This window comes from Ictalurus punctatus, chromosome 24 (genome assembly GCF_001660625.3).
Source record: "Ictalurus punctatus breed USDA103 chromosome 24, Coco_2.0, whole genome shotgun sequence".
Classification (NCBI taxonomy): domain Eukaryota; kingdom Metazoa; phylum Chordata; class Actinopteri; order Siluriformes; family Ictaluridae; genus Ictalurus; species Ictalurus punctatus.
In genome coordinates, this window is record NC_030439.2 from 10,478,929 (window position 1) to 10,496,313 (window position 17,385).

The 17,385-nt window shown below is 38.7% G+C and overlaps 1 protein-coding gene across 3 annotated transcripts in view; it reads right to left on the bottom strand.

The window, feature by feature from the left end:
* The window catches only part of gatad2b (GATA zinc finger domain containing 2B), a 42,972-nt gene extending 33,729 nt beyond the window's left edge, over positions 1 to 9,243 (bottom strand). For 2 of the 3 annotated variants that reach the window (XM_053675326.1, XM_053675327.1), the window contains exon 1: positions 8,619 to 9,242. The gene's annotated coding sequence lies outside the window, so the exon portion shown is untranslated. Of the gene's footprint in view, positions 1 to 8,618 lie in introns of all 3 variants that reach the window. The other variant, XM_017455042.3, reaches the window with a different exon arrangement.
* Positions 9,244 to 17,385: the final 8,142 nt, after the last annotated feature.

Below are 17,385 nucleotides of genomic sequence, written 5' to 3' on the forward strand. Positions count from 1 at the left end.
AAAAAAAAAAAAAAAAAAAAAAAAAAAAAAAAAAAAAAAAAAAAATCGATCAAGTGGTGGATATGTCTGTACAAATACAGACAGCTGTGCAGAGAATAAGGCAGTCAGGAATAGGGATGTTACGGTTTGAAAATTTCACAGTAGGATAACCTAGCCTAAAAATATCCTGGTATTCCACTATCATAGTAAAAATTGCTCATTTAAAACCGAACCACTCACGGAGAAAATGTCACTGAAAAATATATCCTGAATTCTTAATACAAATAGAAAAGCAATGCACTTCTCTTGTCCAGCAGCAAAGTGATCTATATGAAGTCTATCCATAAATCCACTGCAAGAAATCTAACTAGCGTGACATTTTGCAGCACTGCTTAGACAAAAATAGATAGCAGTTGTTGATTTTTTGAAAGTTCTGGTCACCAAGTCCTTCTGTGAATTTAATAGGTGGTGTGTATGATTTAAGTTCTGAACATGCAAGATGTTTACAACTGTAGTGGATTACAAAGCCAACGGGTTCAGTGCTGTTGCATGCTCCGCACCGAGAAACAGAGGGTTCTGTAGTACAACATAGGGGTCTAGAAGGAGGGAGTCACAGCCAGACACAAAAGGGATGAGAACTGGTAGGGAATTTGATGAGGTTAAAAAAACAAACAAACATATATATATATATATATAAAAAAAAGATGCACATACAGATGAAATAGACAAATAGATTTTAATCTATATTTTGAAAAAAGTAACTATCCGTTCATTCAGGATGACTGTGTAATACTTTAACAACCCTAGTCAGGAAAAGACCCTGTACCTGCACAGGCGGAAAAAAAGCATCATGAAATACACTTCAGTTCTCACTTGTGATCTGAAACACGATCTATAAACTAAAAGAATTTTACCACTACGACAGTAACAGTGGCATGACAGGCATATTCAGAGCAGGAATAAGAAGTTTATGGAAAAGGTCAGTGAGCATCAAAGATGACAGATTTGCACAAGGAAAGATGCCTGAGGTGATGAGAAGGTGCCAACTTGGAGAACCTGCTACGGGTAAAAGGGCAAAGTAACGTCCCAGAACTGCTGTAAAACGTTGCGAGGCAAGAAGAAGAGATGAAGTAGCAGTGTGTGATTAGTCCAAAGGGGTCATGTTATGAAAATTAATAATATGGTGTAACCTACATAATGGGCCCCAAATCACAAAATAGAGGTACCAGAAGAGCAACAACTTTTAAACAGTCAGCAGAGGAGCTTTATGACTATCGTTTAGTCACTTGAAAAGCTCAGCACAGACCAGCAGCGATCAAAGACGCAAAAGTTTCTGCTAGCTCATAAAGCAGCTGTAGGATTACATTTTCACATGAACACGAACAGTCATGGACCGTGGATCCTTCCGATATACGCAGGAATTTTATGTGTGTCATGGGAACAGAGGAACATGAATCAGAGTCGAGGTGATGTCAATTTTCTGTAAAGGTCATGCGTGAAGAACCAGAATGTCCCAGAAAAGACACTGTGAAAGTATGAAAACTACTGACCTAGTAAATGAACTTAATCAACTTAAAACACCTAGCTATCCCTAGTAAGAGACGTTAATACAGAAGTGACCCTTACGTGTATGGGCCAAAGATGACAGGATGTGTCATCCTGCATTCAGCCGATTTTACAGAAAATGATTAACACGCATAAGATAAGAGTCATACAGGTGTTTATAGGAAAAAATTGCATATTAAGGAAGAAGCCCTAAAGTCCACATTACAGATCTAATGAAAAGTGTTAAAAAGAAATAAAAGCAATTCACCCCCACCTCCTCCCAATTTTAAGTCAAAACTAACATTAGTGCTCTGAGAATCATCTGATTTAGACATCCTTACAGTAACTAAACAGACTGTCAGATATTAAAACAAACCAACGTGAGACACGAAGAGCCAGTTATGGACTTCCAAACAACACCTAAACACCGTCTTTTACTCCAAGACCTGGCTGTGACCTGTCCCCCTGCCTGTGATGGGTCTAAATATCACATGTGGCCTGATCATTGCACAGGGTGGCAGTTTGATTTCTAGGTCACCTAGTTGTAGGTTTGTTTAATAGACCATATATAAGATTACGTTACATAAGGTTTATGGTTAGCTTGCGGTTCTGAATGAAGCAGCACAAACACGTTCTGGGGGGAAAAAAAAAACCCAAACTCAAACATGCCACCTACTCGTCCATCTCTTATTGGTTGTTTGCTTTGTAAAATAATCCAACGCCTTTCCTAGTCACATTTTATGCCTCATTCACTGCTGTTTTTTGTCTGGTTTGACTGGGTTGCCTTGTCTGCTTTAAAAAGAAGTCCAAAACAAAGTCCAGTACTCCAAATATTCTTCCAACCCCTACACATTAATTATTATTGAACATTTTGTAGTAATAGCCATACTGTTGGACTGTAAACTTAATGTATTGCAGGAAATTCCTTTCTGTCAAAGTGGCATTAAATACAGAGTTTCGAGCAGCACCTGCGCAAAAGCAATCTTCAGCATAAACACCCTGGCAACACTTATGAAGTGAGGAAAGCCCACAGCCCCTCTCGAAGGCCATGAACAGGAATCTGAGGCTACCAGTGGGCCTAGGTGAAGTGACCAGGCAATGTCTGTTGAGCCTGTGCCAATGATAGGAGTGGAACCCAATGTGGAACCATCTGTCTCAAGGTTTGACATGCAGGGCATTACAAGACGCTTTTCTACTCACCATGGTTGTTAAGAGTGGTTTATCTGACCGTATATTAACTAAAGTTCTCGAGCTGTACCTGTATGACCAAAGGCTGATTAGAAAGTTGCATGAATGAGCAGGTGTACAGGTGTTCTCCATAAAGTGGTGCCGAGTGTATATTGTGTATCGTAGAAATGTCTTCATATTCCCCATCCTTATCAAAAACTTTCCTTTAATTCTTTCATCATTTGAAGTGTCCCACCAGTTTATGTTGAATTTCAACCCTCAGTCCTCAAATTGTACCCATATTTAATAAGCACAGAATCTGAACAAACTATTGAACCTTCAGGTACTTTCAGAAACCTTCATGCTACACTGTGAGAGAAGACCAGTACACCAATTCCTGTGGTTCACTATGTAGGCATCTTTAGTTCTACTTCTCATATGTATGAATTCCTCTTCCATCATGGTTGCAGGCATGTTTCCTGCTACTTTCTATCTAGCTCAGTCATCAGGAAGGCCATCTAATTAAACTTCACAGGGAACCATTCATCTGGCTTGACTGTTTGCGTGTGGTTTAAAAATGCTTGCATGAGGCCTGCCGAACCCAGCCACTTCATTCAGGTGTTGACAAGACCGCTACAACGCCACAGTACAACACAACCTAGACAAGTGCATCAACTGTTTGTATTCATCATCCTACAGCCACGAAATCTAAGCCGCAATAAATAACCAGCGATCCACATGCAATCCCAGACTCACTCATTGTTTGATTCCAGACAACTCAAGGCAAAATATATTAAAATATCCAACATGGAGCTGAGATGCTTCATGATGCTTCTTCAGAATTACACAGAAGCAGGTTTCATATCCATCAAAGACACCGTGTGTGGTTTTTGCCACTCCTGATTTGCAAGAAGAGAGACTTCTAAAGAGATGGTAATTGAACACCTCTAGATTTTCTGTAAACACACAAAAATGTAAACACACAAAATGTGTATGAGTGAGATTACAGAGCCTGCGGCATCAGACGGTGATGCTTTTTCAAATGGGGCAGGGCATAAACAAGTGTGGATGCAAAATTTGCTCACAATCTATGTGACAACCTTAATCACCGTCACTGCGAAACAGGTAGTATAGTTCTCCACTGCATTCTACCTGCTACACTGTGGCAAATCAAAACAGCATTTAGATATTTCACAAATGACTTTTGTTTTATTCTGCTATAGGCAATGAAATCCTTGTTCATCACTAAACTTCACACGTGTTCATTAGCATCAATTAGCAGCACATACAGCAATCGACAAAGCTTCACACCCTCAAAAGAGAGAGAGAGGGTTTCATTTCAGGGTTTGAGGGCGATAGAAACGCGATACAATTTTCCTTAATTATGAGTTAATTATGTTCATTTCATGATGCTAATGAACAATTTTTCAATGAAAAGATTAGGAATGCTTGGATCTCAAAATGGCATGGACTGTGTGTGGACTGGACTGTCTCCTGTTGTGTTAAGAACTAGTTGTTGAAATACCAAAAGGACAGAAGTGTGTCTAAAAACGTACAGAAATACAGTCACGGCAAAAGGTGGGAGACTGGCACATACAAACATTTGAACTGAATTTAAAAAAAAGTTATTTAATATTGTACCATACATTATTTATCCAAGTTTGTTCCTTGTAATAATGAAAGATCTGTGAATGCTAGCACACTATATGTCTTACTGGTTCAAATAAATCTCTTCAGTCTGTCCTAAGAGTATACAAACTTCTGCGCTCAATCATTCAAGTGCACTGAAGTAGTCCAAGTATGCATACACAGGTCTTTTCAGCTCCTCTCATGTTGAGAGTTGACATATACAGCTATATAGGTCTTTTTTTTGGGGGGGGGGACATAAAATAAAAGACCTAAAATAATGTATTAACTCAAGTTTAAAACCCCAAAATCCAAATCAATAATGCAGTAGGTATGCATAAACATACCAACTATAATGTTCTTGGACAAGCAACAAAATCTCTTAACCATAAGCATGGCCCTTGCAGTGTGAAATCAACAGAAAAGCTGTTGTGTATTTCCCCACTTTTTCTTATAGATTCACCAGGACATGTTATGGCTACCCTGATGCCAAAACCTACAGGCCTCATCTGAATGACGGAGAACTGTAGCTTATCAAAGCACCAGTGAATTAAGGCTAAACAGTTCATCCATAAAGAAAAATACTTTAAGAAAAATGCTATCTGGAACCCGATTAAACGTTGAATACCTTGAAATATTCGTGACGTGCTTAGTGATTCCGGTGCTAATTTGTTGGTTGGTACTATATTTAAAAAAAAATAAAAATAAAAAAAATAAAATAAAAAAAAAAAGTTAGTGGTTGTGTGCTGTTCAGACAGAGGAATATTGCTAAGGCATTTACAATGGTGTATAATAGAAGAAAATTTTTTGATCACAAACATAAGTGATGGTGAAACTTGTCCGTTTAGCATGGAAAACAACAAACAGCAAGAGCTTCTTTTCTCACTCATCATCTTACTTCAAATTTTCAATGTCATTAATGAGAAATCCAGCGTAGCCAACGGATCCGATCTGCAGCAGAGTCTCGGCTCGGCTAGTTAGCAATCTACGAGATGACATACTGCTGCCAATGGCATCATTTTTTAGCATGAAAGTTGAAGCTTTGGAGCATTCAGTTTAAGCAGAGTGTACAGTAGACAGGGGGAGAGAGCTGGACAGATTAAAAGGTCTAAAGTGCTGCTGCATTACTCTCTTTAGGTAGAGATGATGTGAGGGCTAAATATTACTGGCACCACTATCAGAAGGTAGTTAAGCACCATTGCGGGTAATGGAACCCATTAACCAAAGTGAAAAACCATGTTGATGAAATAAGTTTAAACAAAAACAATCTAAGTAAGCTTAGAATTTCATTATACCACCAATCTTGGACACCACTGAACCTCACATGACAAAAGTGTTCAGGGATGGATATTTATTTATTTATTTATTAATTTATTTTAAATGCTGAAGTGTTAGAAGACCAATATATGGGGGCAAAAAAGTAAATCCTATTATCATTCAGAAGTTACTTGGTTGATTTTCAAAATTTTAGCAGAGTTTGTCATTTTTCATGGCTATAAAAATACCTGTGCATATTTATGGTACAAGCCATACTGTTGGGTCTAGTAGCAATCTTTGTCAAGAGGACACAGCTAATTCTAAACACTGCCTTTTCAGACTATTTAGCCTGGACAAGTGTCTGTGCTGGGATGCCAAGCCTCCAGAGCGATTCTAAATACAGTCTATTTCTAGTGTGTTACATCATTTTGAAGCAGAATTACGTGGACGCGTTAACTTGACAAATAATGTTTTATTTAGAAAACAAATAACCAGCATTATATCTTGTCCAGTTCAGATATTCTATTGATAAGGTCACATCATGCACGAGAGGTGTAATATTGTTCTGAAGTGCTGAATGAAACTGCACCGCCACAACATCTGGTAGAAAGATCACTTTTACAGTGGGATGCATCATTCGTGAAATTTATGTTGATAAAAATTAGACAGCCCACAGAGTTGTACCCCAGCACGGTGCATTCCATCTAATCACCTGGCGACACGTAACGCAGATCTCCTGGGTTTAGCTACAGCAGGCAGTTGCTTGAGATACGGCAACCATGCACCGTGGAAATTAAAGAGAGCACACTGCATGAAATCCCTTCACAGACTGTGACCACAAGCTGGGGTGCGTTGACTGAAGTGATGAATAGCTTAAAAAACGTAGACAGAAAAGAAACAAATACGACCCTGCTTTTCTATCTTGCATCTGTAGAGAAAGGAGAAGAAAGCAGTCCAAACTAAATGTCTCTGAGCACAAGAGTCAATAAGAACATTGTTTGGACCCCTCCTGAGGATGTAATACTAGTGGGGTGCCCTCACAGTGTGCAGTAGCTGCTATTAAAATGAGCAGAGCAAGAAAACAACAATCGGCTCCTGTTTGATGCATCTGTTGTGGACGTGATTGGATAAGCATGTATTTGAGCTGCAGATGACAGGGTGGTGAGATGGACAACCCACTCAACTTAGCAGATATGAACAAAAATCAGATGACTCACAGGCACCTGGGCCACGAAGGAGTAGGACTTTGTTTATGAAGGAAGACAGAAAACAAAGACACAATCTTAATGAGCCACCATACAGAAAAGTGTTGAATTGTAGAATTGGTAGTGGAATAATTCCACACCTTTCTTTCATCCAATAATATGAGAAGAAGAAGGCTATACTGATCTGATGCAGATTAAGTAACACTAGATTGGTATTGGATCGGATTAGATCAGATCTGACCGTTTCTGATGTGATCCAGTGGTATATTTATTGTCAATAATGCTTGTGATCATACCTCTGATGGTTCACATAACTTGGCAATAGACAAATACAAAAGAATAAAAAAAAGAAAGAAGTAGTAGTAGTTTGAGGATCTCACCATCGGTCCAGTTTCAGGTACTGGACAGTGAAAATGGAAAAAAGTGGGGTAATCCATGTTCAAAAGATCCAGCATTGGTGTAGTGACTAACTTTATAACATGCCAAAGTAGTCCTTCTGTACAGTTTTAAAATGTCAGAAGCATTAGAGTGCGAATCTAAAAATATTCTTGGAGCTAGAAACACACACACACAAAAATGTCCCTGCAGTGACTAAAAGCCATTGGTAAAACATGTACTAAAGCCCATTTAACATGTTCTGAAATAATAAATCCATAGTTTTCTACACGTGTGCAGAACACTTAACCTAATGAACAAATGTAAGAAAATTATTTCTGTAAAAAATGCATGTCAGAACCATCTTTTACTCATTTTGCTGAATGCTAAAAAAACAAAAAAACAAAAAACAAGTTCAGCAAGCAAATGAGCTTTTTAACGCCTCTAAAGAAGAAGGAGAAGAAAAAGAAAAAAAAAAAGGAGAAAAACAGCTAAGACTATGATTAGATTTGTAACAGACTGGAGAATAAAAGACTAGAAAATCAGACGCCTCTCACTTTTTTTTTTTGGCATTGTCTACAGGGATCAAGGGGGAAAAAGTATGGGGGGAACAAAAAAACATTATTGATCAGAGTTTCTTCCCGAAAGTCATCTCTAACCGTTTGTCAGTGCCTGTATTTTGGTGGTGATCAATACATGCATTTGCGCCGGGATTCATTTTGAAGACTGCCTCGCGCCTGTCAAAGTGCTGCTGGGCAGCCATTTGCGTGCATATGGAGCAAGTTGAGAGTGAGACAGCGTCCTCACTTACGTAAATGGCTGATGCATTTTCGGATCTGCTCCCCCCTCCTCCTCCTCCACCTCCAAATCATACACACATCAGCTCTCACCGTACGCTTCCGTGTGCCCTCAGCACACTTCACCCGCATGCCCAGCTCTCTGAGCAGCACGACGAGCTCGGCATGAACTCACTAATACAATCCGCGGATAAATTACAGCGCAGTGACCAGTGACTGGCTTTCACTGAGCAACTGTAGCGTTCCTCCGCGTTTAGCCAGGACGCCTCGGCTTTCTCCGCCTTAACCCCTAGAGACTCGAGGTGAAACAATGAAACGGCTTTTCAGACGCAGGAAAATGTTACAAAACTGTGTGCATGCATCTATTCTGTGCTGCTGTTGATTAAAAAAGCCGCTTAATGAGCGCCACTGAGGCGCGCTATGCCCCAGACCTGATCCCAGATCATTTTAAACAGTATTAGCGAAGCCACTTTAAACTGTTTGAAAAGCTAGCCATGCTATTGTCTAAATGCCGTTCGGTAGGGTTTTAAACGCACTATCATTCCGTCTATTGCAGGGAATATATTTCGCTTTAGCTCATATATTCAGACGCTTCAAAACCCGCCTCTGAATATTCAAAAAATCTTATCCGAGCCCGGCTAGGCCGCAACTGGAGCCCCGGACTCACCTGACTCGCCTTCACCGCCTCAGGTTGCTCTGGCTCCGGGCTCGCTCTCCGATCCTGAAGCGCTGCGGCACCTCTTTTCCCGTGCAGTCCCCGGCGCCGGCAGTGAACACAAAAGCGCTGATTGGGCCTCGGCGTGCGCTCGGCCGCTCGCTCTCTGCCCAGACACGCGGCTTATTGGTCGGCGGCAGTGTCGGAGACGCGCCCCTATTATCGTGAATGTTGTTGTCTGTGTCTGGAGGGGAGGGGACAAGCAGCTCCGAAACGCTGCGAACTCCACGGGTTTGTTATGCGCGTCGTGTCAGCGGCGCAGGGCGAGATTACTACTACACTGGCAGATGAACTGTGGACAGCCATATTAACTCCCTCTTCATTCCAGCAGGCCAGGCGGTGGGATCGCATCGCTGTTCCTCTGAGGCGATTAAAACTCAACGTTTTCTTTTAAACGATGCCCAAGAACACGGCAAACAATAAAACACGCTTTTACACGTGTCTCATCATCATCATCATCATCATCATCTTCTTCTTCTTCATCAGGCTACAACGGACCGTTAGATGATCTTGAACTTTGCAAAGGCTTCTCGTGTGTCGGAAGAGAAATATAACTGTAGAAACGTCTCTGATCACATGTCCCACCGTAACGTCTAACAAATTATTATTATTGTCGCCATATTCAATTAGCACGCGCATAATTAGCGACGTGCCGCGTAGGTTAATTTTTTTAAATTAATTAATCTGGCCAAGATCAAATGGTAGCTTTGATTAAGAATGATCGGAGCTAGCTTGTATTTTACTGGTGTAATAGTGCTGTTGTCTGGTTTGCCCAAATAGAAAATAATGCGCTCATTATTATTTTCTTATTGACCTACTTCTTTAATAAACTGCCAAAATTATTTTATAAGCTTGTTTTTTTTTTTTTGGAAATTGGTTAATTGAAGGTATTCAAGGCTCTGATTGTCCTTCATTACATTATATATAAATAATATATAAAATATAGTAATACAGCATATTTACTGTAAAATATTCTGATTCTCAATGACTGGTGATAGTCTATTAAATTACCTTTCTATTGTCATAATAAATAGATCATTTTTCTATAGACAGTGATCAAGACCTTTACGAGAATAATCAAGTCCTTGTTTGACTCTCTATCAGGGTTTGTGAATAACAGTGTACTGCGCCCTCTAGAGGTAGCGGGGAGCAGCGCAGCATGTCGCACAAAAGATTTCAATTACTTTGCTTATTTCACAAATATTTTTAGTATGGCGCCGTCGTTTCCGGTTCTTCCACTACACTCGCACTGTGTTGTATTTTACAGTCGTTGTCTACAAGAGCCCCCGAAGTAGGTTGAATTCAGGTTTAGTGGGACATCAGTTAAATTGGGACAGTTAAACTTGGCAGCATTTAGTTTCTTGTCTGATGAGTGAAAGTGCCTGATAGACATAACATGACATCATATAAGGGGCGTGGTTAGCTTCTTGTTACAGTAGTGCTTGAAAGTTTCTTGAAATAATTTCCTATATCTGCATAAATGACATAGGACATCAAATTTTCACACAAGTCCTAAATGTAGACAAAGATAACCCAATGAGAAAAATATTGTACTTGGTTATTTATTTATTCAGGAAAATGATCCAATTTTATCAATATCTGAGCTAGAGGAGTTGTTGCTGTGCTCTTGGAGGACTATTGGAAGGTCGGTCACTTCTGGGAAGGTTCTGTGCCGAGTATACAAATACATTTTCACACAGGCCCAGTTGGTATTGAATACATTTTATGTTTCAATAAATAACTATCATTTAAAAACTGCATTTTGTGTTTACTTAGGTTACCTTTGTTTTATCTTAGATTTTGTTTTAATTTATGAAACAATTTAGTATAATATATATATATATATATATATATATATATATATATATATATATATATATATATAAACAGAAGAAATCAGGATGGGGCAAATACATTTTCACAGCATACACACAGCGTACACTATTTGGCCAAAAGTTTGTGGACACCTGACCATCACACTTATGTGCTTTTTGAACATCTCTTTTTAGATGAAGGCCCCCTTTGCTATTATAAAAACCCCCACTCTTCAGGGAAGTCTTTTCACTAGATTTTGGAGTGTGGTTGTGGGGAATTTGTCCATTCAGCCACAAGAGCTTGAGTGAGGTCAGGCACTGATGTCAGGTGAGGAGGCTGTGTGACGGTCAGGTGTTCGTTTTCTCTCCTATTATGTGATCTTGTAATAATGAGATGTTTTTTGGTTGGTTATGAGATGCTGATGAAAATTTTTTTCTTGGCAGCACAACACTTTCATTCTTTTGTTCTTTGGGTGGCTAGACTGTCTAATTATGGATGACCAAATTACTAGCAAGGAGCTGCATCAAATTCCAAACAAGTGACAGTTCATTTGTAACCTAGTTTTATGGTTTTAAGTAAGGTAGTTTCTGGTAAAACAGTGGACCTAGTATTAACAAGACTCATAGACTGATATAGAGAATGTGTAACAGCATAGTGATGTACTGTATAAAAAAAAAAAAAAAGAGATGCATTTAATCAGTATCATATACACTATAAACGTAAAGTTCTCCATGAGTGACAACTAACAATTATACCAAAAACTTTGGGCAAAAATATAATGCTCATCAACACTGAAATTCAAGAATAGTGCGAGACCCAATGTGAGTGGCTTGTCAGAGGGTTACCACAAGCATAAACCAACTTCCACATCATTACTAAAATACTGAATGAGCATTCTCACCTCAGTAATTCTGAAACTGATCATGCAGTGTGGCTTTGATATGGTTTGCTTCAACATTAGATCAAAAATAAGTCTTATCCTCCTACCACAGTGAATCTACTTGAGCTATATTGTTGGTTATCAAGGTCCGAGCCTATTCTTGCATGTAGCGGCCTTCTAGAATTAAAAGTAGGCTGAAGCATTTTCCTTTTATTTTATTTCCATTTTATTCAGTTTCAGTGGTCAGCTCTCATTTATTGCACTTTCTGTAATGTATCTAAATGTTTGTAATTCATATGTAGGAGCATAAATGCTATTTTAAGAAGGGAATACGCAACAATCTTAAAATGTTTTGGCACCATTTTATTGACATACCTTGCATTATTTTTGAGGAGTACAGGATATGGGTTACTTTATCTGTGTGGTAATTTACCACAGACAATTTTATTTATTGTTTAATTATTTAAAAACAAAATAAAACCAAAGCCACACAACACACCATTTGAGCACCATCAAAAGAGGTCAATTTTATTTCACAAAATCATTCCTTCACTAGTGTTCAGTAAAGAACGCTGCCATACTTCATACCAGTGTTTGATTGAAAAACACTTTTACTTATGTGTTAAAAGGTTGCTCCAAATTCCGTATAAAATAGCAGATAAATAGAATATCAAAAATAGCTGTAACCTGTTCCTATTATGCTACAAACCAAAATATGGTTAGCCTATATTACCTCTCTGAAAGTAATGCTCACCCGTGCTTTTAAAACTTTGAGAGGGACAATACAAACATTGCTCATTTATTTGTTGACCATATTCTGGATCTGATTAAAAAGAAATATTTTACAAAATTATCACTTAATTTTTCATTGAGCTGGAGTGGTCTATTTAGCACTAGTGTCAGAACTTCATCTGCCTTTCAGGAGTGTGAACAAGAGTGCCATGATGAGATATGTTGAAACGGAGATGTTGGAACGCAAAGTAGAATCACAAAAGGTTTCATGAAATCCATGAGTGCCATCATGAACTGTACGGAAATACATATCCTGTTCTGTCAGTATGTCTGGGCACGTGAAACACACATTTAGTGGCAATAGTCAAGCTTAATACATTAGTAAAATACTTAGTAAATTTTTTTTAAATGTTAGATTGCAAAATGTGAGCATGGAGTCCTGCTTTTTCAAGACACATCAGTGAAGACTTTTGGTTTCTCTCCATATTTTGGTCTTTTCAGGTGCTGTGACTTGACTGGCTATGCTGCTAAATATTTTTTCTGCTCATTAACACAAGTCAAAAGTACTTACACTTCTGGCTCTGAGAAATTCTTTTTTACCTTTTAATACTAGGTATTTTGTCCTTTCAGTGACAAGTTTTGCGGGTTTCAAATCAGGCATACTATGTGCCTGGTCATTTACGATGATTGCCATTTATCAACTTACACACATGAATGTGAAGAAAATCAGCATTTCTGAAACTTTTGTGCAACTTTACTAGTGATTGATAAGTGAGGCCATATTTCAAGTCTAACTTTAATACAGTAATGCATGGAACTGTGAGGAACATGGGCCATTGATCAACAGCAAAAGACTAGATAGGTATATAAAAACACGTGCGCTCTAGGAGAAAAGGCTACAAGGACAATGAAGCAACATTTGGAAATAAAGACAAGCACATCAAAAGGTCAAAGACAAGGTTAGATGGCAAACCTTAAGACATACTCAGACGTATCAAGTGAAACATGTTAGTTAGAGCAACTTTTTGAGTTCACCACATTGTGATTTCTATCCGAACCTCTCCTAAAACAAACAAACAAACAAAAAACACTATGGCTCAATCATGGATAAAATCAATCAAGGTACACACCATTACAACTATGTACCTTGGTCCAGAAAGGCTTACAACTACTAGAAAGCCCATGGCTTTCATTACACCCAATGTCATTCATCAGATGTGTAAAAATAGCTGCAAAGCCCCTAGAGGCCTTCAAACTATGGTTAGTCACATACACAATTACAAAATACCCATTAAGAGAAATAAACACCTGGGCAAATATTTCATGTTAGTCCACATTGGTGAAATGGCTGCCATGTAGGTTCACGAACCGTCATCTCACTCCATGCACAAAGGGACACAGCAGTGCCCAGAATATTTCTTAGGTTCTGAAAAGGTTGTCTTAAATGCCTTATGGCAGACACTCATTGTGATGGTGCATTAGAGAAACCTGAATGACAAGTTGCTATCTCAGATGTACTAACAAATGCACTATTTGGGAACGAACACTGAATGCAAGGAGTCCATTTAAAAAACGAAATGGAAACAAATTTTAAAAAAAAGCACAAAAGAAAAAAAAGATTCAGTTGCTCAGAAACATTCTTCCAGACCTGTCCATGAATCAGTGTTAAGGATGTGATAATTCACTGATTATTAGAGGCATAACATGAAAAATATAAATGTTAATAACAGTTTCTGAATGGCAGAAGCCCTGCTTGTCTAAACAAGAGATACAAACAAATAGGAGTGCCTCTATTTCCATGTATATGTAGGACTTTTGAATAATTATGTAATTAAGATATTCCTAGTTTTTTTTTTTTTTTGGTAAAGCAAGTGCTTTACCACCACACCACTAGGTGGATTGACTGTAGTAAGGGCAAGCATAGCTACAAAGCAGATTTTAGGTGGTGGGGGAACAACTAAAGAATGTCCCCCCCCCCTTTTACACTAAAGCAAGACAATCAAAGTGGGAACAGACTCCCACAACATATTATACATATAGTTTTCACTATATTCAGAGATCATTTAAAGTCTTTTAGCTTTCTGTTCTTCCCAGGAGTGTCCTATACCTTCACCTTGGGTGCTTTACTCATTCCTAGCCATGCCTTAGTTCTCTTTAGTTCCTTCTTTTCTCTATTTTCTTTATGCCTTTCTTTTCAGTTCCTCTTCTGATTTGTTTTGACTCTCTTTTACCTTTACATCGGGCAAAGCCCTGACATACCATACCAGTCACTCCTTTACAAAGGTGCGACGAAGGGCTGTATTAAAGGCTGGCCTTACGTATCCTGCCTGGCAGGTGCAGGCAATCCGTGTTAATTAGCCTGGAGATTTCTAGGCAACTCTGTTCTACCGAATGGCCGCTCTCACTGTGCACCGCTGCCGCCCCCTGCTGGCCTCCGGCGGTATAGCGCGGTTTACTACAGGAAATGTGCTATAATTCAGATAAAGTCTTAGATACATTTGTTATGGAGCTGAAAGTTCTTCAAGATTCAAGGTTTACTGTCAAAATTGTGGAAGAACGAAATTTCATGGCAATAGTTTCCCTGCTGAAAACAAACAAACAAACACACAAACAAGAATCCAATAGAAACCGTCAGAGAAATTCTAATGGTTTCCACTGCAAATACTATTACAAACCATCAGCTAACCATTAAAACTATTACCATTACTGGTTCATAATGGTCTCCACTAGACCTTTCATGCCACCAATAAAAAGCAACAAATTACCAGTAGAGATCCACAGGGACCATTACAGTTTCCATTAAAACCAATACAATCCCCATTATAACCAATACACATTCTATGAGGGTTTCTATTGTTTTTTGTTTGTTTGTCTGTTTTTTTTTTTTTAATTTATTTTGGCAGACTACAATGAAAAATCTATTGCGGAATGTGTTTTGTCATATTACATCATTAAACTGATTACTTTATGTTGAACAGTAAAAACTCAATGACATGGCCAGGAAACAGTCCGGATCTCAAGCCGATTTAAATTTATGGTGGCAATAATAATAAAAAATGTCCATGACATGGCTCCATCCTGCAAAGCTGATCTGTCTACCACTATTCACCCTGCATCTGCGTGGGTTTCCAGTTCCTGGGATAAGTTGTGGATCCCCCATGATCATGATAAAGTGATTACTAAAGATGATGAATGACTGAGATCAAGATGCATGTGTGGCAACAGACCTTAATAGATCACTTACAATCCTGATGAAGCAACTTCATAAAACGAACATTTTGTTATGTGTTAAAAAACGAGGACATAATGAGGTTTCTTATAATTGACATTTTAAAGTCAACCTGTTTTATGTTTTATTCTGTTAGCTCTTCATTTTGTAGACATTGCCAAACCTAACATTCTCAGACATTTACATATATTCAATCCACCACTGATCTTTTTACACTGGGGGTTTTAAAGAGTGTCGAGGCCTACAAGTACTTTGTTGCTGGATGTGTTGGAGAAGCTGTGGCACTTGAAAGAAGCTGTGGCACTTGAAAGATTGTCATCTCTACTTAGGTAAGTAAACAACAGTATCAATTTATCAGGCTTTATAAATAGAAACAAATATTTGTAGAGACATTACTTGCAAGCTAAAACTAGTCAGTGAACTGTGAAGCCTAGGTAGATATGTACAAGAAAATATTTATTATTCAGAAAACCTGCTGAAAAGCAACAAACAACAACATTACAAATACAAATCTGTCACAGACAAATGCTTGGATAATTTGTTTAGCTTAATGCACAAATATACTTCACTTTCACCACTTGTAAGTGTGTGTGAACAGCTGCAATGCCAGAAGCAATGTTCACATATGTTCACATCGCTTGCATATCTTGTGTACATCTGGAGGATTAAAAGTGGCTTCCACTAGATGGCACATTTGAGCCAAAACATCTCTGTAAATCTGGTTTCCAAGCCAAACTGTAATGTTTAGTGGTTTCATGCACAGCGACATTAAATAGTAGTTCGCAGATCAGACCTTTCGGTAGGTTTTAGAGGTTTTCTTAAAAAAAAAGTTCAAATATTAATTATTAGGAAAACTGTAAGTACTCAATAACAATCTAGAATAGTACATAGGTATGCAATTTGTGACACTACATTTGTTTGTTTGTTCAGTAGTGGACACAGTGTTACATGGTGCTACACTATTTATGTTGATATTGCACCACATAGACCCATCACTTTCATTTCTGAGGACCTGCACTGGCGACACATCAAATGACCACAAGGATACTTGAAGTGGCCATCTTGCATATGCCTACATATAGTTAATAGCAAGTATAAATCAGCCTTTAGCATACGTGTCATGTTAACAGGATTCTAGATGGATGCAAGTGCAGTTGAAAGCTTTAATTTGAGGCAGGCAGGCAAATCCAAAACGAGAGACAGAAAAGTAGTCAAAAAAAAGGCATGGGTCAGGCGATCTACAAACAGGCATAAACTGGGCATAGACGAGAAACAAGGAAACGAGGGCAGGATCAAAAACTGGGAAACGAGGATGATGAACAAAGGTTTGGTATGGCTCTGGCGGCAAAACACAGAAACACGATACTTTGCAAAGTGACAATGAAACACAAGGGGTTTAAATACACAATGAAAACAAAGGACATAACACAGAAAAGCATCTTAGGAACAACCAGTACATTACAAGGGTGGAGACTGGACAGGAACCAAAACATAACACACGTGTCAAAAGAAAACACAGTCAGTGAAAAACCAGAAGAGTGTGCTGTGGCGCTTCGGGCAGTTCATGCTTGGTGAATGCTCTGGCACAGCGCGAGGGGAAATCTTTGACAATATGTAGCTATAGCCACCTTGAGAACATTACTAGCGGGTTCTTACAACAGTTAGTTCTGGTCCACTAATTTGTTTGGTCGTGCGGCGTTCCAAGAGTGCCTATATTTCTTATCTGCACTGGGACGTGTCAGTGTGTGTATCACTCTGCCTGTCTTTGTCACAGAGCAAAAGTCCACCTCCTTGTTCGAAACGGTTACTACAATAATGTTAGCGACATCATCAGCAGACATGGCAAACAATACTTTTCAGGAATATAACTTTTTGCTCAAAATATGAACACTTTTCGGTTGAAGATGAAAAGGAAGAAGGGACGCCAATTGTACCGGAACAACCTTTAACAGGGAATGTACAATTCAATGTGACCTAGCTAGTGAGCTAGCCAACGCTCTATAAAGTGAGTGTAGCTTCTTTGGGATCTATTTCCACTAGTGGAGGAAAATCAGAGTACCCGT